This window comes from Mus musculus, chromosome 13 (assembly GCF_000001635.26).
Source record: "Mus musculus strain C57BL/6J chromosome 13, GRCm38.p6 C57BL/6J".
In the NCBI taxonomy this organism is placed as follows: Eukaryota; Metazoa; Chordata; class Mammalia; order Rodentia; family Muridae; genus Mus; species Mus musculus.
The window spans coordinates 23,315,360-23,340,516 of NC_000079.6; the positions used below are offsets into that span (position 1 = coordinate 23,315,360).

At 39.7% G+C, this 25,157-nt stretch overlaps 1 long non-coding RNA gene and 1 other non-coding gene across 2 annotated transcripts in view; both read left to right on the forward strand.

Moving 5' to 3' along the window:
- The window catches only part of 4930586N03Rik (RIKEN cDNA 4930586N03 gene), a 72,275-nt gene that overhangs the window by 1,835 nt on the left and 45,283 nt on the right, over positions 1–25,157 (forward strand). The gene's annotated exons all lie outside the window — the stretch shown is intronic.
- On the forward strand, positions 2,107–2,179 carry n-TMcat12. Its single transcript has one exon. It is a non-coding gene; the product is annotated as a tRNA-Met (tRNA).

Here is a 25,157-nt window from a genome sequence, read left to right on the forward strand (position 1 = left end):
AATTTCTGTAGATGCTATGTGTACTTGAGAACATGTGAGTGCAAATGCCTAAGGTGGCCAGAAGAAGATATTGGATTGCCCTGACTAGGTGCTGGGAACCAAACTCCGTTCCTTTGCAAGTGTGTGCTCTCAACCACCTCTACAATGTGGTTTTAAATTATAACATCTGTCTCTGTTCAAAGAAACTGTGTGAGACTCTGGGTTAATCACCAGCCACGTGACTTAGCTCACTTATATAGAGCACAGTCAGCATGCTGCAGAGGTTCTTGGGTTCCTAAGGGATGGCTGCCTTCAGGAGTTTCTGCAGGTACCTGCCCCTGCCCTTACCATCTGTGTCTTTCCCCATCCCATCTCATGCAATTGACTCAACTCCTCTCAAGTGTGGAATATGACTCATAAAAGGAGACATGCTCTATTAATTCCATGAGTCCATACAACCATTCTTTCCCATTCTTAGCAGACAGACAGCCTCATAAGCCAGGGTCCTCAAGCCTCATTCCCCAGGCACTTACAGCTCCATGGAAGGCACTGGCTAATGTCTGTTCCCATCAGTCACTCGGAGGGCAATGCCCTTCTCCTCTTCCCTAGTGACATTTCTTTCTTAGATAAGGGTTTTTCAGACCCTGTCTCTGTCCACTTATTTTTTTTTTGAAACTGTGCTCTTCTTCAATATTTCTAAATTACCTGGCTAGCATTCATCGTTCTGAAAATCTTTTTTACTTGTTTTATTTTTGTCTGAGATCTCTCTCAATCTTGGCTGTCCTGTAGCTCAGTATGTAGGTTATTGGGCTGGCCTTGTCATTCCACAGATCTTAAACAAAGCCGCTACCAGTGATGCTAGCTATGCTCAGAGAACATGACCATGTTTCAGTATTAAACCAGAACCCTGCTTGGGTGAGAAACAGGTGTGGAACTCCTCTGAGCTCTGCACCTCCTCTACTCCCTTGACACTTGAATATTGAGACAGTCTGCAGGAGGATGAAGCAGAGTATGAGTCTTTGGAGAAGAAGGAGCCTCCGCTGAGAAATGCTTACACAATTTCTGGATGTAGGCAAGCGTCTAGGGCATTTTCTTAATTAGTGATCATTTGGGGAGGGCCCAGCCCATATTGTGTGTGTTGGGGTGAGGGGAGTCACCCCAGTGCAGATGGTCTGGGGTTCTTTAAGAAAGCAGGCTGAGCAAAGCACAGGGCCCAAGCTAGTAAGCAACACTCCATGGGCTCTGCATCAGCTCCTGCCTTCAGGTTTCTGCCCTACTTTGAGTTTCTATCCTGACTTCCTTTGATGATGAACCGTGATGTGAAAGTGTAAGTCAAACTAACCTTTTCCTCCAAAGTTGCTTTGGTCATGGTGTTTCATCACAGCAATGATAACCCTAGTTAGGACAACCTGTATGAAATTTTCAAAGAAAAAAAAGAAAGCTGAGCCCTGATTTGTTTGTTGTCTGGCTTTATCAATCATCACTGTGTGATTAGTGCTACTGAGCCTTGGCTTTATCAGTAAGATAGGAATAATGATATATAGGCTTATGAAAAAAATAGGTTGAGAGAAATAATGTCAATAAGATCCTTAATAGGTTCAGAGGTCATAGACGTGGAAAAGAAGGAACAAAACAAACAGGAAACACAATATCAATATCATGTGTTAATATCAATAAAATGTACTGATATTAATATAATGTGCTAATATAATGTGCCAATTGTGGCATTTTGAGGATAATGTCCAAAGCAACATGACTGGACCTGCAAATTTGCATCACCTGTCCTGCAGACTCCCAAGACTGGTGTGAACTGTTTATACCTTTAATTATTCAATGATAGACACTGTTCCAACAAGATAGGGTTGACTCAGGAGAGGAAAAAAAATATACAACCATGGAGTAAAATAAAAAAGGTAAGACTGAAAGTAGTACCAGAGACTAGGCATCCCTAAATCTTAGTTTCAAGACTTGTGAAGCTCTTCAAAAATGCCTGTGTGGAAATTTCCCCGTCCCAAAACAAACACCTCAAAATGCAAGAATTTGCAGTCTGAAGGCAAAGCAAGGTCAAATGGAAGATAGTGAATGCGAATCCTTACTATAAGACAGTGAGAGAGCTGAGGCCTCGTAGCCTTCTTAGCGCAGTAGGCAGCGCGTCAGTCTCATAATCTGAAGGTCCTGAGTTCGAGCCTCAGAGAAGGCAGTTTTTGCTAGTAAGTCAACATTCTTGAAATTACCTTCACGAACTCGTATAAAACTCTTTACTGACCGAGAACTACCTTCCTAAATATCCTTCTCTGTGCTCATCTTTATTTAGTTCAGAGCCAGTCTTTATGGAGCTCAGAGCCACAGAGTACAGAGGCGTTATGGAGGTTAGTGAATGGAATTGTCCCCGAGCGGATCCACAGACCGGCTGGTGCTGCAGAGAAATAGGATACGAATGCTCAGTAGGTCAGTGAGAACCCTCTTAGATACCGGCATCTCCTTCTCCTGACGCTTGCTACTTACTGAGCGACTGGAAGTCAACTTTGTGGATAGCTAGAAGATTGAGGTCGCTTAAATGAGAGATGTACTGGAGTAAACTGGAAAACAAGCTAAACCTTGACAAAATTAGGGTGAATCCAGCCCGGGAGTCAGGTGGATCTATCTGGGCGGAGAAATACAAAGCTTCTGTGTTCCTGAGGAGGACAGGACACCCAAGAAACCTGTAGGAATAGTCCAAGAGTGGTCTGACCCGGAAAAGCACTGTCTTCAAGTAAGAGTTAGTTGCACTTCTAGCTACTTCAACTTTTGCCTGAGAATTCCTCAACCTTCCAAGAAAAAAAAAAAAACAAAACGACACGCATAATGACATCAGGATAATCTGCTATGAAAAAAACCCGCTGATGGCCAAAAATGATAAAGGATAAAAACACCTGTGCCTCGAGGGGAGGGATCGAGGTGGGTGGAGGGGGCGTGGCAGCAACCAGGTGTGGTGCTGCTGAGTCCACCCTCAGGGAAAAAAATGTTTCTCTTAAGAATATAGTTCCAGCAAGCAGACAAAACAGGTGTTCTGTTAAATTTCTGCCCTTTCATTAATTAGAATTCCTGTCTTCCAGATGTCTGCATTGAGGCCTATGTTACATTTTCTTAAAGTGCAGTTGTCTGACCGGAAATCGGACACTTTTCAGGCTGCGTTGTAATATATATTACTTGACCTTCCTAAAATTTCTTGGGAAACAGAATTTTCAAATTCTAACAAGACATCAATCTAGGAAGAAGGACAATGGAAAAAACATAATTTCCTGTGTTGCATATTGTAAAGTCCCTTCCAAAGAGCCTCATGTCTGAATTGTTAGAACCTGTGAGGAGTTGCCATGCATGACTTTATATGTATGTTAAGGTCACAGAACCAGGAAGAGAGTTTAATTTAGCTTTGGGTTCCAGAGGGTTAAGAAGCCAAGATGGTGGGAGGCTAGAAGTCAGGCCTCAGGCATGGCTGCAAGAGCAGGAAGCTGAGAAATCCCACCCCAACTGCAAGCAGCAAGCAGAGATCTGGAAGTAGGGTGAGTCTACGAAGTCTCAAAGGTGACCTTGTGACACTTCTTGCAATGGAGGACCACATCTGCAAACAGCTCTGCCAACTAGAAACCAAGTCTTCAAAGTACCAGAGACTAAGGTGGGACATTTCTCACTCATATCACCACAGAGACATTGCCTGGATTTACCCAGGTCAGCCCAATATAATCACATGTTTCAATAAGGATGGAGAACCTCTCCCTGATATTATCCAAAATAATTCACTGGCAGGTGGTTTAGAGAGAAGTGAGAAGGAACTGGTCTTTCATTGCTGGCTTTGAAAATGGTGAAAAAGGGCTAACTGAAGGAAGAGATGAAACCTGGAAGCTGGGAAGAGAAGAAAAAGGATTCTCCTGATGAAACATGTACAGACAACACTCAGTTATAACTAAAAGACTTAAGAGTCTTGGGGACTCGAACCCACATCTTGAGCTATAGAACTGTGGAATGATAAAACCATCACCTTCATTATCATCATCACATTGTTAAACTCAGTATCTTTGAAGATATATGTGATAGCAAGAATAAGAAAATAATCCATTGTCTTTGGAGTATACAGAAGATCAGTTGTGCCTGTCTTGAGAACTGCTACTTCTCTCTTGTAAGAAAATGTTCAGAGACAATTTCTTTCACAGGCATGGCTTCACACCAAGAGTCTGTTACATACTTACTAGATGAGTGAATGTGCCCTCATTGTATCCAAGTATCTGAACATAATTGTTCACCTGACACTACCCAGCTAGAGCTTCAGCTGAATGATGAGTTTCTATTCAGTCATTTTCCGATGAGAAGAGCTACCACTGTCTTATACAGCATGGCTGGCTCCCTGCTTTTCTCTTTGTTTTCTGTTCTTTCCATTCACTTCTTAAAGTTTCTACAATTTGTTTTGAGGGCTTATTTTGTCTCAGATGAACAAAGCAGGATTGACTGCTAACAATTTGAATTTTTTTTATTAATTGAAAGATGGTGTTCTTCAGTTGTAGGAGAGGTAGGACTCCATTTACAATGAATTTTTTAAATCAACTCTCTACAAAAGTCTGAGTTGCTCTATGAGAAACCTTTGCAGTAAGACTAGGAGACTCTATGTTCCTATCTCTTGACAGAAAATCCTTGAAAAAAAAAGCAGAAGATATGAAAAGAAATGGCTTTGCTTGTGGCTAGTGTGAGGTGACCTGACATTTTTCATGAGAGACTCTGAAGGAGGAATTAGATGAAGCAGACATGATACTTTGAAGAACTAATGTTGAAAACTTTTCAAATTTGACAAAACTCATGAATATTCACATCCAAGAATTTCAACAAACTCCAAATAGGATTACCTCAAAGGGCTACAAAGACGCATTACAATCAAACCCCAAATGGCAAGTAGAGAGAGAGAAATGTAAAAGCAGCAAAAGAGAAGAAGCAATTACCTTCTTAGAAAAACAGTGAGGAATTTCAATGAGATTAATAGCTAATTTCTCCTCAGAAATAAAAAAGCAAGAAGATAGAAAGATGACTTATTTAAAATTATTAAAGGAGGGAAAAATCACCCAAGAATAAATTCATCAAATGGATCAGCAAGATGGCTTAGCAAGGCACTTGCTGCTAATGGTAACAACCTGAGTTTGATCCCTAGGACCCATAAGGTGGAAGGAGTTAAAAAAATCATCTACAAATTGTCTTCTGATTTCCATATATGCAATGTGGCATGCTTGTGTGTACACACACACACACACAACATGTTAAAACCATTTAAGAAGATATTTAGCAAAGCTTTCAGAGGAGCCTGGAGCTCGTGTGGTACCAAGTAGTTGGGTCTCATATCCTTTCCTATTGTGCTGGGGATCAGAAAGGAGTATGAGGGCTGAGATTAGTTAGTGTGAAACCCACATGGAAGAGATGAAAGAGCAAAGAGGAGCAGGAGTCCTTCCATACCTTGTGATACAGCTTTCAGGCCACAACCTTAATACATACTATCTATTGTTCTTACTCCAGTATAGCAGTCTCAGTAGACAGTGTCTTTCAGGAAGTCCAAGAAGAGCCAACCGAAGAGCTTTTAAAACACATTTAAATTTTCTCCATTTAAGAAAAACCAATTCCATATGGTGACAAGCAAAAGTATAAAACTAGATTCCTATCTGTCACCAGATACAAAGAGTTATGATACAGATCTAAAAATTAAATGGAAGACCTGAAGCTATGGGAGTACTAGAAGAAAACAGTGGAAACACTTCAAAATATAGGTCTTGCCAACTAATTTTATAAGACCTCACAAGCAGAGACAACAAAATCAAAAAGAGACAAATTTTTATGTCAAACTAAGAGTCTTCTTTACAATACAGGAAATCTTTGGTTGAGAAAGGCTGAAGAATGGAAGAAAAACACAAACTATTCATTTGGTCACTACCCTCAACATATAAGGATATCAGAAAGGAATTCAGAGTGCTCAGCAGCAAATTAAACAACCCCAAATTCTCACTTTAAAATGAGTAAATCAGGAGTTGGAGAAATGGCTCATACTACTCTTTTAGAAGACCCAATTGAATGAAGCAGAACCATTATAGGGTTTTTGCATCTTTATTTATTTATTCATCTACCTATCATTCATTTGCTGTTTTGTTGTTGTTTCAAAATAAGTTTTCTCTGAATAACCCTGTTGTCCTGGAACTCCCTCTGTAGACCAGGCTGCCCTGGAACTCCAAATATCTACATAGTCACCAGGGAATGGAACCGTCTGAGAATTAGGAGGTGTGGCCTTATAGGGAGAAGTGTGTCACTAGGGGTAAGATTTGAGGTTTCAAAGGCCCATGCTTCCTCCCATCTCTCTCTGCTTGTGGATCAGAATGTAAATTCTCAGCTTCTTCTCCAGCACCATGTGTTCCACCATGCTCTCTGCCATGATAAAGGACTAATGGTGTTAGGCAAGCCCCCAAATTAAATGTGTTCCTTTATAAGGATTACCTTGGTCATGATGTCTCTTCACAGCAGTAGAGCACAAGACACTAAGCTAAACCCTTTCTCCTATACATTGCCTTAGTCATGGTGTTCTATCACAGCAACAGGAAAACCCATATCACATGGGTTTTGTACATGCTGTGAGTTCATATGTGCAGTTATCCTACTGTATCCAGAAGACAATAATTCTTGTTGTCATTCTCTAACTTTGGGGGGGGGGGTTGTTTTGTTTGTCTTTTTTTTTTTTTAATAGTCTTTCCTGCCCCTGTTTCACAATGATCCCTGAACCATGGACCATAAAAGGGGAGTTTTTCTCTTCAGGGCTGAGCTGAAGTCTCTTATTCTCTGTACCTGTGCTTATTATACCATAAAAAGTATCCCAGAGCTGTGGTTCTTAGGTGGAGCAAGATTTTGAGTTCACCTCTCAGCATTCAACAACGCAGTACAACATGACTTAATATTGCTGATTTCTCTATGTACTGTTCACACTCACCCTGAAGAAAAATTCTACAGCATTTTTTAAAAGGTGTTTTTTACTTACTATGAAGATTTATAACTAGAAATAAGTTAGTTTCCTTTGAAATTAAAAAAAAATGCAATTGGGACGGAAGTGGAGACTTAAACGTTAAGAGCGTTTGTTGCTCTTGCAGAGGTGTTTCCAACCCCTAACATCAGGTAACTCGTGATTACCTGTAACTCCAGGAGATCTGATGGCTTCTTCTAGAGTCTAGAGGTATTGCACATATCACCACACAGACATGCACACACATGTATACATAATTAGAAATTAAAAACCTTTTAAATAAAATGAAAGATAAACTTAATTTATAAAAACTCATCTTAAAAAAGGCATGGTGGTATGCTTGGGAGGCAGAGGCAAGTGAATCTCTGTGAGTCAAGACCAGTCAGGTCTACACAGCAAATTCCAGGACAGTCAGGGTTGTTACAGTTACAGAGACACTTCTTTTACTTTACTTTTGGTGCTAGGGAGCGATGCTATGCTCTTGAACATTGTGGAATTCTTTGGATTCTCCCTTATTTCTTACAAATAATATTCTTCATGTTCAATGTATTTCAAAATAACACTTCCTTAGTCTATAACTATTGAGTTCCATATTTTTATAATCGTTTTTCCTACAATAAGAGTTATACTCCAGTGAGGGCTGGTCCACTAGAAACATTAACATCCTCCCACTCAGATGTGGCAGGAGTTTCTTGGAAAGTAAGGCTTATCCGATGAAATGACTTTACTTTCTACACGTAGTCTTTGTTTAGCTGTTTAATTGATGACAACTTCGTCCTTTATGACCATCTTCATTTGAAAAAGCTTTCTTGTCTTCTTTTAAAATGTAATTATCTGAAACTATGCTCACGATATGATATAGTTTCAGATAATTGCATTTTAATTATATATACAATTAACTATAATCTCCTATGTAATTTCCTAATGGGACACACAACCGCACACATGCACACACAGATACACACACACAAAAGCATGCACCTTTCTTATCCTGAAAGTGAACTTGCTGTTTGTAAATCCTGTCTGTATCATTGTCTTTTATCAAACAAAAAGATACATTAAAATCAGGGGCTGGAAAGATGGCTCATCAGTTAAGAGTGCTGACTACTCTTATAGAGGTCCTCAGTTCAATTTCCAGTAACCACATGGTGGCTTACAACCATCTATAGTAGAATCTGATGGCCTCTTCTGGTGTGTCTGAAGAGAGGGAACGTGAATACTTAAAATAAGAAGCAAATACTTTTTGTTGTTGGTGGTGGTTTTTGGTTTTTTGAGGTTTTTTGTTTGTTTGTTTGCAGACATAAGGATAAGTATGAAGAGAGGAGCAATTTCAACAGCCCATACAAAATCTTACCCATTTTATGGAAAAATTCTAGGGAAGTTACAGACAGAAGGAAAGATGGAGGAGGATATCACACCTAGCATTATAGCAGGTCTAGATCCACCTATGAAGAGATAGGATCCCTTAGTGGCATTGATGCACCCTAAGATGGAGACGGGGTGGGGTGGAGTTGCTCTTGCCCTCAATTAAAAAAAATATGTCTGAATGCAGGCAGGATTGCAGGGTCCTCTAGACCAGGGATACGATATACAAGGATTCCATTTACAGTCCCCTGTATTCAAGGAGCAGGATCCACAGGACAATCTTGCCAGAGTTCATCAACCTACACCTTTTAAACAGTTTAAGGAATTAGAAGCTGCATGTGCCCAAATGGGCCTCCCTCTCCTTTCACTATGGCTATACTTGAGATTAATCTACACGTTACCTCCTGATGACTGGAAACAGCTGGCTAGAGCTTGCTTAAGTGAAGGGATAATTTACTTTGGAAAACAGAATTGCTGAGCATTATTTTAAAAACTGCTGAACTGAACACCTCTGTGTACTGGCTAGTTTTGTGTCAACTTGACACAGCTGGAGTTATCACAGAGAAAGGAGTTTCAGTTGAGGAAATGCCTCCATGAGATACAACTGTAAGGCATTTTCTCAATTAGTGATCAAGGGGGAAAGGCCCCTTGTGGGTGGGACCATCTCTGGGCTGGTAGTCTTGGGTTCTATAAGAGAGCAGGCTGAGCAAGCCAGGGGAAGTAAGCCAGTAAAGAACATCCCTCCATGGCCTCTGTATCAGCTCCTGCTTCCTGACCTGCTTGAGTTCCAGTCCTGACATCCTTGGGGATGTGTTGTGTCCGGCCAGCAGACCACAACCTGGGTTCTAGCCTGGAAAGGCATTTTGGAAACCTGGAAGAGAAGAGGGGCTAGGTGACGAGAGAAAAGAATGTAGCCAAGACAGTTACTCTGATCAAGGCTCAAATTTTATGTTGTGACACTAGTTATGAAGGAAGGGGGAGGGGACCCGATTCCCGCCGAATAATCTCTGGTCCAGTAGAAAGGTGCACGTGTGTGGCTCCGCAGGTTCCAGCAGTGGGCGTGGCAGACCGAATGAGCAGGAAGCTCCACCCCTGAGCAAGCAGGTTTCAGGCTGGGGGAGGGGAGACTACATCTCCTCCCTTTTATTAACAAAATTTAAAAAAAAAGAAAAAGCTGGCCTGAGGGGGGAAAAATTATCTATGCTCAATAGTTCTGCCTGGAATCTAGGACTAAAGAAAAAAACCTGCTTTCGTGGGATTCCTTAACTTTTCTTATGGTAAACTGTATCTGGCTAAGAGTGACCTTTCTTATCTTAGTAAACAACTAACTGAAAAGCCTGGAGCTGTAGGCTCTGACTTTATAATGTTAATTAGTACTTGGTAGGTAACTTTCTAGTTGAATTTTAAGTAGGGCGTTGGAACTCTGGCTAAGTTTGACTGAACAAATGTGAAATACACTATAATAAGAATAACACTAAGTTGATATTCCTCCGCATTTTTGGATGATAGGTGGGAAACAGGGAGAAGGAGTTCGACCGGCTCTTGTAGTACAAGGCCAATTGGCTTTTTTATTTGGGTGGGAGGCAGTGAAGGGCTTGCCCTTTCAATAGTGCGTCTCCAATCTCTCTCCCCCCCTATTAAGTTAAATAAGGCAACGCTTAACTGAGGTGATCAAATGATTTTCTCATCCGTAGATGAGTGGGCTTTTAACCTTGGCTTGGGTGGACATGGACCTGATTCCTCCCGTGGGTACTGATAAGACCCACACCTGTGGCTCTGGGTACCTTTTGGGGAGGTGAGGCAGAGCCGAAAAATATTTTTCATTTTTAGCCAAAATTTGATACCAACCTCTTTCAAACCGGGTTTATCTCACAGGAAACTCAGAAATGGTCAAGCTGGACCTTCCCCTGCAGTGCCTCTGCACCAAGCGATGCCCATACTGAATTTGTACGATCACAAACCAGTATGCACAGTTCTGAGTGCTGTGCAGCTCCTAAAGGAGAATTATCAACCTCAGATTTAGCAAGGCCTAAGCAATAATTATGTCATTAGTAACACCACGATTTGTGGCTAAAATAGGAGCTGGAAGTCGTTCCTCCTCATCCCTGTATTTTCCACAGCCTAAGGACACCTTGCAGTAACAGCAAGGGTGAAAAGCCAGAGGTCAGCTAAGGGATTAAGCCTGTCTATCAAATTAAAAACCAATCTTTATTAATATAGAAATATCTACTTTTCTAGCCCTCTAGGAAAACCTAAATTTTAAATCAGACTGAAGGCCAAGTGCTGGAAATGTCCTTGGAAAGGAGATAACAGCAGCCACCTGTGTGCTCTAGGGGGGCGGGGATGCACATCCGCTGGTCCGCCTCGAGAATGTTGATTTACCTGCTTGAAAGACAAAATCTCGACAGTGAGAAAGTAGGAAAGCAGAACTTATTTTGGGGAAGTCCAGGTACTTTATTCAAATGCAAATTGTAAAGCTGAGGCTAGTCTCCGGCCTCCTGTCGGGAGCTGGCTCAGAGAGTAGCTTTTTTCGGAGCCTGAGTCCTCAAGCCGACTTTTAAGCAAAAGAGGAATTTTAGTCCTCAAGGTGATACTTTAGAAGATTTAGAATCTGTGTTCATCTGACGAATTAATTTCTCTGGCAGCCACCGCGCTCCATCTTCATCTCGTGAAAAAACACAAACTGAGTCCCTACCCCAAATTAGAACTGGATCTGGACCCTTCCATTTGTTAGTCAGGGGGTCCTTCTATTTTACCAATGTATTAAGTGACCAATTGCTCTTTAATAGCTTTTTCTACTAGCTGTAAGGCCAGCAATCCTTCTGAGGTTAGGGATCTAGGGGAAGTGGGGGATGTGCTCTGAATTAACTTTGCTAGGTAATTTAGAATATAGGAATCTCTAACATTGGACTGAATATTAGACCAGTCTGAGATTGAGTTAGAATGGCTGGTCACACTGAAGAAAAGAGAAAAATCATTATGACTCTATTAAATGACTAATTTTACTAAGTCTGAATATACAGTCTCTGATGTACTATTGCCATAAAGTTAAAAGGCTAGAAGTTAGTCTAAACTGGAAAAATGACAAGTAAGGATGGATCTAAAACATGAATTTAGTTTAGTTTTTTAGTCAATTCAATCAGGACATGAGTCAACTTACCTACCAGCTCGTCACACGAATTAATATGTTTCTGCAGCGTTCTGTGGAGAAAACCTGTTTTTCCCTTTTCTAATAAGGTAGCTGTTTTAGGATCAATCTATAAGCCAATAAGTAGATCCCTTTAAGATACTATAAAGCATTTATTAAACTCTTTGACATTAAAATATTAGATTTTGAAAATAAAGGTAAGACTTCAATAGTGTGCATGGGAATGCACTAAATAGTATGCACGGGGATACAATTTCTCTCTTTAGTCTTTTAAGAAGTTAAAGTTTTAAAATTTTACAATACCTAAACTTTTGAATTAGTAACTAGTTGACAAAACATTTTAAATACTTGGCTGTAAAGGGGCAGTGACTAATTGCACTTTTAATCAATTTTCTTAAGGAGCAGTTGTAACTAGGCTTGCAAAGTTATTAAGAGTCACATGTGCATAATTTATTTATTAACTAGAAATATGTATAAGCAATTGTAAATTTGAGAATAGTATCTGAGGGATGAACAATTTAAGCAATTGCGAGCTCAGAGATATGGCATTGACTATTAATATACAAATTAAGGTTTGATTGTTCAGTATTTTAAAACACCATCTACAGCACACAACTAGATCATTTGTGCTGGAACAGGGGAAACTGTGTCTTAAGACTTCGCCCCACAGAAGCTAGTTGGGCCCATGTGGGCCAACAATTGGCTGGGAGGATGAGAAAAATGACTTTACAATAATGTTTTCTTTTTGGCCAAAGAATTGTTTTGGGCACAACCAATTTTTAATTACCAATTAATAACAATTATAAAAGCTTTATTTTTTGTAGAAACTTTTGTAGTAAACTAAAACCCTAAGTAATAAAAGGATATTGTCTCTGAATCTTTTGGGTGAGAGCAAGGATTTAAGGTAAACTTCAAGAAGCATTAGTTAATAAAATACTTTTCACTTAGGAAACAATATACACTGAAAGATTAAAACTCTTGGCTTCTTGTATAGAAGCAGAAACAATAAAATTTTTTCATACATAATGTAAAGTTACATTAGCCATACCTAGAGGCAGAATTTTCTAGTGATTACAGTTCACTAGAAGCAAAACTCTTTGAATTTAAGCATTATTTTAAACATCTGAATAGATCTGTAACACTGTTAAAAAGAAATTCTCTTGAACACAGGGAAAAAACTTTCTCAGGCACTGTTTGCAAAACAAAAGAAAGGCCACAAGCCACTCTGGGGCTGCCCAGAGCCCTGCATTGACTCAAACGTAAAATACTTTTTAATCTGAGCATCTTGGCCCTCCTGTAATAAGGACCGATTTTAGAGAAACAATATAACTGTCTACGCCTCTAAATTTTGATACTCTTTCTTAAGATGACTTACAGTTAAAACGTTCTTCACAACTTTAGTGTTGTGAAAAAATTGCCTGTACTACAGTTTCCTGCCAGGCAGCAACTATAACCAAACTGTTTGTCTAATCTATTTACAAAGACAAACATAACTAGATAACTCCGTCACAGTTTTGTATGAAGCGAGCTGTATGAGCGCTCTCATAAGATGATTACTCTTGTAATTATCTTGATTACAGTATACAGGTGAATTAAAGATCTTAAATTTGAAATCAAACTGCAAGCTGCAGTCAATGGAACAATAGCAGTTTTAACCATAATTTTTAAGTTTTTTGTGCAAGGTTAGGATAATACCTATAACCTTGGGAAAGCAAAACCCAAGTTTAAAACAATTTATTATCTTTAAAATCAATATTAGAAGCATTACTATCATATTACGAAGTTTGGATGTCAATTAATACCTATGAATACCTATTAAAGCAAGCTTTAATGCTTTAATAAAAAGACATTGCTTTAAATCTTATCTTAAATTTTACTATTTAGGATACGAACCACATTAATTATTACTTAAACTAGAAATATCTTTAGAGACCCAGCCTCTTGGGCTGCCTTATGCCATGTGTCGGAAGGACTCTAAACTTGAGTTATCAAATTTAACACTAACCATCTGTAGAAATGTAACAATTATTAATCTTAACCAACAACTTATGAGCTGATTGTGAAAACACTCAGAGCACATTATCAATAAAAAAGAACCAAATGAAGCAGTTACATTTAGACCAATCAGAGAATAATAATTTTTGTAGCTACGATCATAAAATAAACACTACCATTGTCAAACACATTAATCATGAACCATTTATTAGCTTTTTTACTCCGAAACTTAAGAGGCTGTGCACTCGCCTTTATTTCCTAAAAGGAACAGTTTTTCCAGCAGGGGCCCTCCCACCACTTGTCTGATTCCTGGATGAAACACGTGGCAGCTCTCGGCTTTGCAGATAAAGTTTTTTATACCATCTTTATTATCCAACACAAAACATAGAACATTCATTCATACAGACTGGACACGAACATACATGAATTGAACATGAGAACAGATTGGTGCACCGGACATTAGACAAGACACAAAAGGGAACAGAGTACTCCTGCTATAAGGCCCAGAGAGAAATTTCTCTCTGCTTTTTGGGACATTTTCCTCCCTTATGATGCATTTTTTATTAACTGGGGCAATCCGCCTATTCCTTTTAATAAACCCTTTCTTTTCTCACACCTCATGTAGCTTCGGAGAGCTACGGCCTACCGCCTGATACCCAGCTCCTCACTGCTGAACCTAAGTGAACCAGCGCTCGGGTTTAACGCTGTCTCAGCTTAGCCCATACCTTCTCCGGTATGAATTTCCTTTATCCTTTATTTTATGGAGCTCCGAACCAGCAGCGTCTCTTCCAAAAATCCTTTGCCGTTTCTCAGTCCCGCGTTGGTTCGCCAATTGTTGTGTCCGGCCAGCAGACCACAACCTGGGTTCTAGCCTGGAAAGGCATTTTGGAAACCTGGAAGAGAAGAGGGGCTAGGTGACGAGAGAAAAGAATGTAGCCAAGACAGTTACTCTGATCAAGGCTCAAATTTTATTGTTGCGACACTAGTTATGAAGGAAGGGGGAGGGGACCCGATTCCCGCCGAATAATCTCTGGTTCAGTAGAAAGGTGCACGTGTGTGGCTCCGCAGGTTCCAGCAGTGGGCGTGGCAGACCGAATGAGCAGGAAGCTCCACCCCTGAGCAAGCAGGTTTCAGGCTGGGGGAGGGGAGACTACAGGGATGAACAGCAGTATGGAAGTGTAAGCTGAATCCTCCCCAACTTGCTTCTTGGTCATGATGTTTGTGCAGGAATAGAAACCCTGACTATGACAGGAAGGAAGGAAGGAAGGAAGGAAGGAAGGAAGGAAGGAAGGAAGGAAGGAAGGAAGGAAGGAAGGAAGGATGATGGAGGGAAGGAGGAGGGAGGGAGGGAGGAGGGAGGGAGGGAGGGAGAGAGAGAGAGGAAGGAAGGAAGGAAGGAAGGAAGGAAGGAAGGAAGGAAAGAAAGAAAAAAAGACAAAAGACTTATCAAAAATAAGACAAGGGCCAGATGAGACTTTTCAGGAATTTGTGAATCAACTCCTGAAAGCTGCTGGCAGAATTTTTCATGGTTCTGATGCTGGCCTTTTACTAGTAAAGCAGCTTGCCTAAGAATATGCAAACTCTGCTTCTCAAGCAGCAATCTGACCACGTAGAAAGAATGGAATTATTTCTGAATATATCCGTTTATGCACAGTTGTAGGGCCATCCTATAGTCAAGGATTGGCTATAGCTACTGCCTTTTAGGGGAAAACTATTAAACAAATTTTGTTTCAGCAACAAAAGCCTTGAAATTTTCATAGGCATCCTGGGTCTCCAGGGAGTTGTTTTGGATATGGAAGAATGGGGCATCAAATAAGGCCATATCCAGAGATAGTACTAATGTAGTCAAATATTAAGCATATAAAAGATCCAGGCTTATGTCCTCAGTTTAAAAGAGGAAAACATTGGGGTAAAGAATGAAAATCGAAGAAAGATAACATGGATAACATTCACCTTTCAGGAAATGAGGGGAGGGGCCAGCCCCAGGTCCTAGAACAATGCTATGGGGCAACACAGTCTCTCCCACAACAAGGAAATCCATTTGAGACCTGTGTCAGGACGCACAGGATTGAACCTTGATTCTTCCACCTATATAGTATTGACCCTTGAAATACGGATGCAAGCATTGCCTACTGCTGTCTATGGTCCTATCCCTCAGGGAGCAGTAGGATTATTGTTAGGTAGAAGCAGTACCACCAAGAGGGAGATCATAGTAGTCCTAGGGGTGATTGACTCAGACTATGGAGGAGAAATAAAAATTATAACCTTCCCTCCAGGTACCATATATGTGCTGCAACAAGAGCAGAAAATATCTCAATTACTCTTATTACTCATAATAGATACACATAATAGGAGTGAAATAAAACACAGAGGCGATGTTGGTTTTGGATCTTCTGATGCCTAATGGGTACAAACTATTTCTTCTCAATGACCAGAGCTTATTTTTAAAATGGGAAAAAATTTCTGGTTCTTTTGATACTGGTGCTAATGTATCTGTCACTGCTGCCAAACAGTGGCTTAGTACCTGGCCTAAGCAGTTGTGATTCAACTACAAGGGATAGGGCAGAGTCAAAACAAAGCAGTTATCTCTTAAATTGGGAGGATTTAGAGGGGCATAAGGGTCAATTTCCTCTATATATTGTGATAGGACTGCCTCTAATGTTATGGCAAGGGTATATTATGAAGGGAATGGGTGCTATGCTGTTTAGCCCTAATGATGCAGTCACACAAATGTTCAATCAGGGCTTTATACAAACAGGAAGTCCAGGAGTACAGGGTCAGGGCAGAAACGACCCCATTATACCTGGAACTTGGAGATTCCAAAGCAGGTTGGGGTATTTTCAGTAAAGGTCACTGACCAACCTATACACCATGCTGATAAGATTACCTGGATCAATGATTCATCTGCATGGGTAAATCAGTGACCTCTTAATATGGAACATCTAGTGCGGGAGCAACTTGACAGCTGTCATATTAAACCCTCCAACTCTCCTTGGAACTCTCCTATATTTGATATTAAAAAGAAATCTGGGAAGTGGAAACTATTGCAAGATCTAAGAAAGGTCAATTAAACTATGGAATTAATGGGCACTTTACAACCCGGATTACCTATTCCTTCTGCTATTTCCTCTTATACTTATTAAGATTATACTAGATTTAAAGGACTGCTTTTATACCATTCTCCTTCATCCCCAAGACTGCAAGCAATTTTCCTTTAGTGTTCCATTCTACCAACTTTAAAGAACCTACGAGGAGATATCACTGGAAAGTTTTACCACAGGACATAGCTAATAGTCCCACTTTATGCCAAAAGTTTGTAGCTCAAGCAATTGCCATTGTTATATCCACATGTGTATATAGATCATTACCTGACAAAAATGAAAGTTCTTTGCTACAAGCCTATGTCCAAATAACAACAGGCATTGAAAGAAAAGGGGTTAATTACTGCTCCAGAGAAAATTCTGGAAAATTCTGAAAATTCTGAGGGCTCCCCTCATAGGTATTTACGACACCAATTATATTCAAAAGCTATTTTACCTCAAAAATACAGCTGAGAAAAGATAAAATCATTAAATGATTTTCAGAAACTATTAGGAGATATAAATTGGTCAGACCATTCTTAAAGATAACTACAGAAGAATTAAAGCCATTATTTGACATCTTAAAAGGACATTCTGATTCTTTATACCCATGGTCTATAACTGAGGAAGGACATCAAGCATTATCTATAGTAAAAAAGGCTAAAGAACAATAAGTAATTCATTATGTTGACTATGCTAGGCCATGGGGAGCTTATATTTTACTTACTTCACATACACCTACTGCAGGGTTGTGGCAGAATGCACCCTTACTCCGGATACATCTACTGGTCTCTCCTGCTAAAGTAATCACTCCTTACTATGAAGTGGTTGTCATGTTAGTGCAACTACCCAGGGAAGAATCACATAGATATTTTGAAAGGATCCTGATAAAATCCTTATACCTTTTACCAAATTGCAAATTGATTGGCTCTATCAAAATATGGGTGTTTGGCCTATGGTATCTGCCAATTTGGGGGTGGGGGGAATTGATAATCATTACCCTTGCCATAAATTATTAAAATTTACTAATCTTCATGAGTTTGTATTTGCCCATAATTTGAGCTCTAGTCCTATAAAAACAAGCTGACTGTGATCTTGCTGAGTACCCTGATGATGGTGATGGGGAAGCTGTATTGGATATATGTTTCTGACCCACCTTTGCTACATCCTTCTGTATGGTCAAGGCCAGAAGTACTTGTGACTACTAATAATACTCAGGTGTTAGGATTCTGTTGGTCTGGGAGTGAAAAGTATTTCAAATTAGTGAATTACATTGCTTTGAGTAAGGGCCTATTTGTTTTACTAGAAATAGTATCCATCCTGGATATGTTCCTGTACACCCTCAGAGTTGGAAGAAGAAAATCTCTAAGATTGTAGTGTAAATAATTAAGATGGGAACACATATATCCCAGACTGGGCAAGCTGCCTTGCCTCAGGCTTTTAGACCTTGTAGAACAGAGAACACGGAGACTATGGAATCTGCCTTCAAAGAGGAGAAAGACTCTCCTCTTTCCTTTAATGTGACCAGTTACTCTGACTCAATCAGGGACTGGTCTGGAAATCAACTCAATATTGAACAAAAGGAAATAACAGTGGTCATTTGGAGAGCTGGTTCTGGACATTTTCAGAGATATATTTGGAAATTGGCAGCTGTCTTGTATGATGTTATGTTTACTATGGATAAAATTGAAACAGGATCTGGGGTTAAGGTAAAATATATGACATGCTGTGTTACCCCACCTAATCTTTTATGAATATGGAATGCTACCCTTGTTGTTTACTCTGATAATGAATTCAATGTTTCTTTTTTTAATTGTCATTTGTCCAATTGCTTCTGCATTGCATCAACCAGCTTTTTGGTATTCTGAAAACGGCTTACAAACATTGGAAGAATTAGATTATGCTCTGACAAGGAACAAATGTATGATTGGGCTGATTGTTGCTGGTATTATTGCACACATAACACTTATATACAGTGCTTCTACTTCTACATAATCTTTAGTACAAGAGGTACAAATGGCTAGTTTTGATAATCATCTTCTTGAAAATGTAACCAATGTCCTGAGCATGCAAGATGATTTAGACAGACATCTAGAACAAAGAATTGACACATTATATGATATAATGAAGATCATTGGCAATGAGGTATAAGAAATGAAAGTCAGAAGCTATTTGGAATGTCATGCTCAATATGTAGGGATTTGTATAACTCCAAAAACAATGAGAATCAGCATAATTGAACCAGATTAAAAAGGCACCTTCAAGGTAAATGGGTATAATACTAATACTACTTTAGATTTATTAGCCCTGCATAAGGAGGTTGTGAATTTAAGACATGCAAACCTTTGTCTTTTTTTGCTGCTAGCATTGCAAATGCTATTCTGAAAAAAAATTACAGGCCATTTTTCCTTCATGGACTTCATTAACATATTATTGGGACTAGCAGGACTTGGCTTTATGATCCTTTTTATGGCATGTCTATTCTGTTCTTTTGAGAGGAATCATCAGAGATTTTACAGAAGTCAAAGCAGTGTTACAAAGTTCAAGCGCCAATGTCTTCCCTAGCAGAAGTTGGTAGTTAATGATGGATAAGATTGTCTTGAAAACCTTCACAACCTAAGACAGGCCATGAATACAAGATTATTCTTGTGCCAATAATGGGTAAAAGCTGTGTTTTCAGATGGCAACCTAAGACAGGCACAGCTTTCTGCTCTGTGACTGACAAAGTGCACGACTCTTATATATAAAAAAGACAGGTGAGATTGTCTCAGAGGTGACTTAACATAAGAAAGGGCATGAATGCTAGAATTCATGTACCAACGATGGGTAAGGTCCACACTTCTTGAGGAGACACCTAAGACAGGTACAGTCTTCTACACCAATAGCTGAGACAGCTTTGGCTTGTATAGATAAAAGGGGGGGGGCATGTGGGGAGTACATCCAGAGTTAATTTTGGCTGACTTCTTGCTTGTGGTTAATCATGAATGAGTCTGCTAACATCTGTCTTTGTTTTTTAATTAAGACATGTGTTATATCTTGCCAAGTTCCCCTGCATATGTATACATCCTTGAGAGACTATCTAAGCCTGAAGAAAATGGCCTTAGGCAAACATAGATATTGTGCACCATAAGCTTGCCACAAAAGCATTTGTGTCATTGTTTAACTTTCTGAAATTGTTCATGCTTTCTGTTGCTTCCCTTTAAAAGATACTGAGAAAATACACTTGCTGCTGACATGGTATTGACCAGCATCCCTCCCATATCTGTCTCTTGCATCTTCTTCCTGCCTTTCCTATAACCATCCGTGCTCCTCCAGTTATGGTTCTCGAGTTGACTGTACTGGCAGGCTCCAGCACAACAGGACTGGGATTGAGGTCAGGCTGGGCTATGCAGTGAAACTCTATCTTTAGAGAAACAATAGATAAGAAAACAAGTGAATGATTTGACCTCAGATAGTACTGAAAATATGTATTTATTGATACTTACCTGTTTTTATTTCCTCTGCTTACTTTACTGTGCCATTTTTTTTACCTAGTACTTGATATGTTAGAGTTTTTTTTTTTGTCAATAAGGTTTCATTGTAATCTTTTTTACTTAATGCAGCTTTTGTCACTTTCATCTACACATTTTATACTTTATGTTAATGTTCCTTCTAGGCTCTATCCCATAGTTACCTGGCAACAGCCAGATAGTCCTGAATTACTATAAAAGGAGCTATTTGCCCCCTCCTCACTCTCTTATTCTCTCTGATTCTTTTCTCTCCCTGATACCTTTCTCCCTGTATTCTTCCCCCACCTCCACATGTTCCCAGCTGACCTTATCTCTTCTCTTCTCTTGTCTCTCTCTCTCTCTCTCTCTCTCTCTCTCTCTCTCTCTCTCTCTCTCTCTGCGTGTGTGTGTCCATCTGTCTTTCTCTGCCTCCCTTTCCATGCCCTAAACAAAGTCTATTCCATACTATATCCATCATATGGCTGCTACCTCAGGGGGAAGGGATGCCTCAACATGGGCCCACCAAGTTACCCCTCTTACCTCACCATATCTGGCTCTATAAACCATATTCCTGGCTCTCCTTTTTCTAAAACACAATACCTTATTTGCCTTTCTCTATTCTCTTGAAGTCTGTCAGTGGTGTATAATATTTTTAATCCCTAAAAATGGATATTTTCAAAGTCAGTACAAGTATGGTTTGAGAATTTCTAGTTTAGTGTATAGGTTTAGAAAGACTGAAGTATAGGTCTCAGGGCTGGTGAGATGCCTTAGTGGTTAAGAGTAATTGATGTTCTTTTAGAGAATATATATTTAGTTCCCAGCACCCTCATTAAATGGTACACAACCACTTCTAACTTCAGCTGTGCAGGCCTACAAACCTCTGTTTCTCTCTCTCTCTCTCTCTCTCTCTCTCTCTCTCTCTCTCTCTCTCTCTCTCTCTCACACACACACACACACACACACACACACACAATAACAATAAACAAACTTTTAAAAGAGAAATGAAAGTCACATTGCATTTCTCTGCTACATCTACTCCAGTAGTGACAGGCATGACAGGCCCTGAAAACCTGGGCACTGTCCTGAGGCAAGTTCACGGAAACTTAGTCTTCTGGAACGTGGAGTATAAAGAATGCTCCAATGTCCTTGCTTTAGTTGGTAAGTGGATCTGAGTGCTTTCCCTTAATATTGCTTTATTACAAGTGCTCCTAAGGATTGATATTTTGACATATAGCTAAGTTAGATTCTAAGCAGTCCTTGATCCTCAGTCCTTGATCCGACCCTGGGCATGGATAGGTTAAGTCACTGCCCTACACAGAAATTTACCATTATTTAGGAAGAAGGAAGTTTGTGAACCAGAGTAGATGCTTAGAACTATAGATAGCTGAGTTACACCCATATACAAGTATTTACAATGGCATAGGGAGAAGGTGGACTATGCAATAGACTAGAACAGGAACTATGGCAAGGGCATGAAGCCCTTGCCCCTGGCTTCTAAGATTAAATGGACCTTAAGTGGAGCTGTTTTTGAACCCAGTTGTTGACATTGAATTTTATCCCAGTTGGTTCCTGCCAGTCCCTCTGTGTTTGCATTCCTCTGTTTTGTGTAAGAATCCAGTAACCTCTTTGTATCTTGCTGATGTGTCACCTAACTTCCCTATTTTCTTCTGTATAAAAAGTTTGATGCTCGATTTAACAAATTACATTCAGATCCATACTCCCTTGTGTCGAGTCTGTTTGTCACCCCAATTCCTGCCAACTCTATGCCCATCTGTCCGAACCCCTGATTCCCACAGATTGAGGAGGGCCCACTGGGCCCGGTCTGTGGCATTTCTCCTTTCAATGTCTATGACTAATCCATCAATAAATTATGTTGATTCTATTTCCAAGAGCCCACAAAAGTGTGAACATTTTCCTCATTTCTGTTTTTTCTTTTCTTTTCTTTTCTTTCTTTCTCTTTCTTCCTTTCTTTCTTTCTTTCCTTTTTTTTTTTTTTTTTTTTTTAAACAGGGTTTCTCTGTATAGCCCTGGCTGTTCTGAAACTCACTTTGTAGACCAGACTGGCCTCGAACTCAGAAATCTGCCTGCCTCTGCCTCACGAGTGCTGGGATTAAAGGTGTGCGCCACCCGGAAGAATATCATTATTTTCTTAAATTCATTAAATGACTAGTTTCCCTGCAGCTACAGTACTTCCCACTCAGTCTCTTCAAAATAAACGAAAAAGCTTATAAAACAAAGTATATCACAATATTTTGTATTCATAAAATTTATGTGTTATAGCTGTGAATGCTTTAACATGCAGTATTGACCAGCATGGTAAGATATGTCTATGGGTGCAATAGTGGCACAAATGATATAGGAGTTACCAACTGATTTCTGATTGGTTTTAAGGCCTATCCATAAGCAAAGAACCCAGGTTTGATTCACTTAATCTGGCTGAGAACCCATGGTTAAGGACCTCTGGCCTGAGTGGTGAAACTACTCTACATGAACACAGTATCAAACTGACTTCTAAATTAATATATATGTACTAATATAGCTCAGCTGGGCTCTAATCCTAGCATTTCAGAGGCAGAAGCAGAGATATATCTGTGAGTTCACGGCCATCCTTGTCTATAGAACTAATTCCAGGACAGCCAGGGCTACACACAAAGAAACCCTGTCTTGACCCCACCCCTAGCCCCCTAAAAAGATAGTTCTGAGAGCTCATAAGAGAAATTTGTGTGCAGAAATTTACAAGTAGTCAAAGCAGAGGAAAAAGTGACTGTGGAGTGGTCAGCTGTATAAATGGGTATCTTATCAGACCCCTCCCTCAAATCACAGCAATTACTGGGGAAGAGGGATGTTATAAGAGACAAAGGTCAATGAAGATCAGAGTGAAACAATGTCTTCTGGACATTACAGGACCTCTGCACTTATGAACTCAGAGCCACAGTGGATCACTGCATAAGAACTACTCAAAATCAAGCCAGTTAATAGTCTAGAAGAGAATATGAAGTGGGCTTTGTGCTCTCATTCCTAACTAAGGAGATATAGATACTTTGAATTCTGGGGAAGGATAGTCAGTTCTCATTAAAGGCTTGGCTCCCTGTAGAGTAACCACTCTTCAGTATACGGCCCTTCATCCAGAAGGATATGGACAACCCAAACTGGAGACAATGGTTTATTAATTTAAAAGTTTTAAATTAATTAGTTCTCATATGCAATGGAAAATGGAAATATTTGCAGATTGCCTAGAATTAAATGGAAGCCAGTGACTTCTTGGTCTTCATTGACTTCTGTTCCCTGGCTGGGTTTATGTTGACAGTATTAACAGTAGATGCAATATTATAAGTAATCAGTATTTTTTTCCTCATCTACTTTCAAGTTAAATATCGAAGCATGAATATGTTCATTCTTTTGAACATCAATGATCCTCTCTCAACCCCTTGATAACCACCATTCTCCTGTTTATTAAAATGTGTTTTACTATGTTTGATAGCTCATGTAAGTAGTCCTATGTAGTATTTGCCCTTCTATAACTTGTTTGATTCACTTAGTATATTTCCCAGGTCTTTCCGTAATGTCATAGAAGATGGATTTCTTCTTTGCTAAAGCTTAGTGAATAGTCTATTGCATAGACATGCTACATTTTTTTCATTCATCCAGTAGTGTATATCTAGGTTATTTCCATATCATGGATATCAAGATGTTGCAAGAAACCTAGAAATATGAGATCCTGATTACAATTCTAAATATTAATGTTTTATTTACTTATTTGTATTTATGTGTATGTACTTGTTCATGCTTATTTCTATGTGCATCATGTGTATGCAGGACCTACAGATGTTCAAAGAGATCATCAAATGCTCTGGAACTTAAGTTAGGGGTGGCTGTGAGTCAACTGACTTAGATGCTTGAAACCTCTTTAAAAGCAGCAAGTGCAGCCGGGCGTGATGGCATATGCCTTTAATCCCAGCACTTGGGAGGCAGAGGCAGGCATATTTCTGAGTTTGAGGCCAGCCTGGTCTACAAAGTGAGTTCCAGGACACCCACGGCTACACGGAGAAACCCTGTCAAAAACAAAACAAAACAAACAAACAAACAAAAAAGCAGCAAGTGCTTCTAACTCCTGATTCATTTTTCCAAATCTTCTGATTTCAATTTTTTTGGAAATTCATTTCACATCCTAAAATGATTCCAATCCTCTCTCCTCTAGAAATTTCACAAAAGCATATGTGCATTTGCCCACAGAAGCCAGAAGAAGGCATCAGATCCTCTGAAAGTTAATTTATAGGTTAGTGTGAACCAATGATGATGCTCCCCCAAATTGTTTTAAATCTATAAGAGTCTTGGTGAATTGGAGAGATGGCTCAGTGGTTAAATGCTCTTAGAAAGGATTCTGGTTCAGTTCCCAGCACTGGGCAGCTCACACAGCTTTCTGTAACTACAATTTCAGGGAATCTGGTACTGTCTTGTGACCTTCCAGGGTACCTGGACACATGTCTAGACAAGCAGACACATAAATAGAAATTAATTTAGATGAGCAGTAGTGGCGCATGCCTTTAATCCCAACACTTAGAAGGTAGATCTCTTGAGTTCAAGACCAGCCTGGTCTATGAGTGAGATCTGGGATACACAGAGAAACCCTATCTAGAGCAACAAAGCAAACAAAAAGTCTTGGGTATGATGATGCTTGTCTGTAACCCCACAATTAAGAAGCTGAGGCATGAAGACTGCAAGTATATGGCCAGCCTGGGTTACACAGTGCTGCAAAAGCAAAATGGGAGGTTGTTGTTTTCTTACTCCTGGCTGTTCTGGAACTAACTCTGTAATCCAGACATGCCTGCCTCTGCCTAAGTGCAGAATGCTTAGTGCTAGGATTAAAGGAATACACCACCATGTCTGCCTGATTATGAGTTTTGAAAGGAAGCATTTCTTGGATAAGGATATTAACTCATAAAGATGTAAATGCCTTACTTAGGAATATTCTAATTCTATCACTAAGAACTCAAGGGTTGCCAGTTTTAGTGTTTTGGGGTTAGTAGTTCAGTAGAATGTACCTTTTCCCATATGGCAGTACATTCCATGTTGGATTTTTGCCTGGT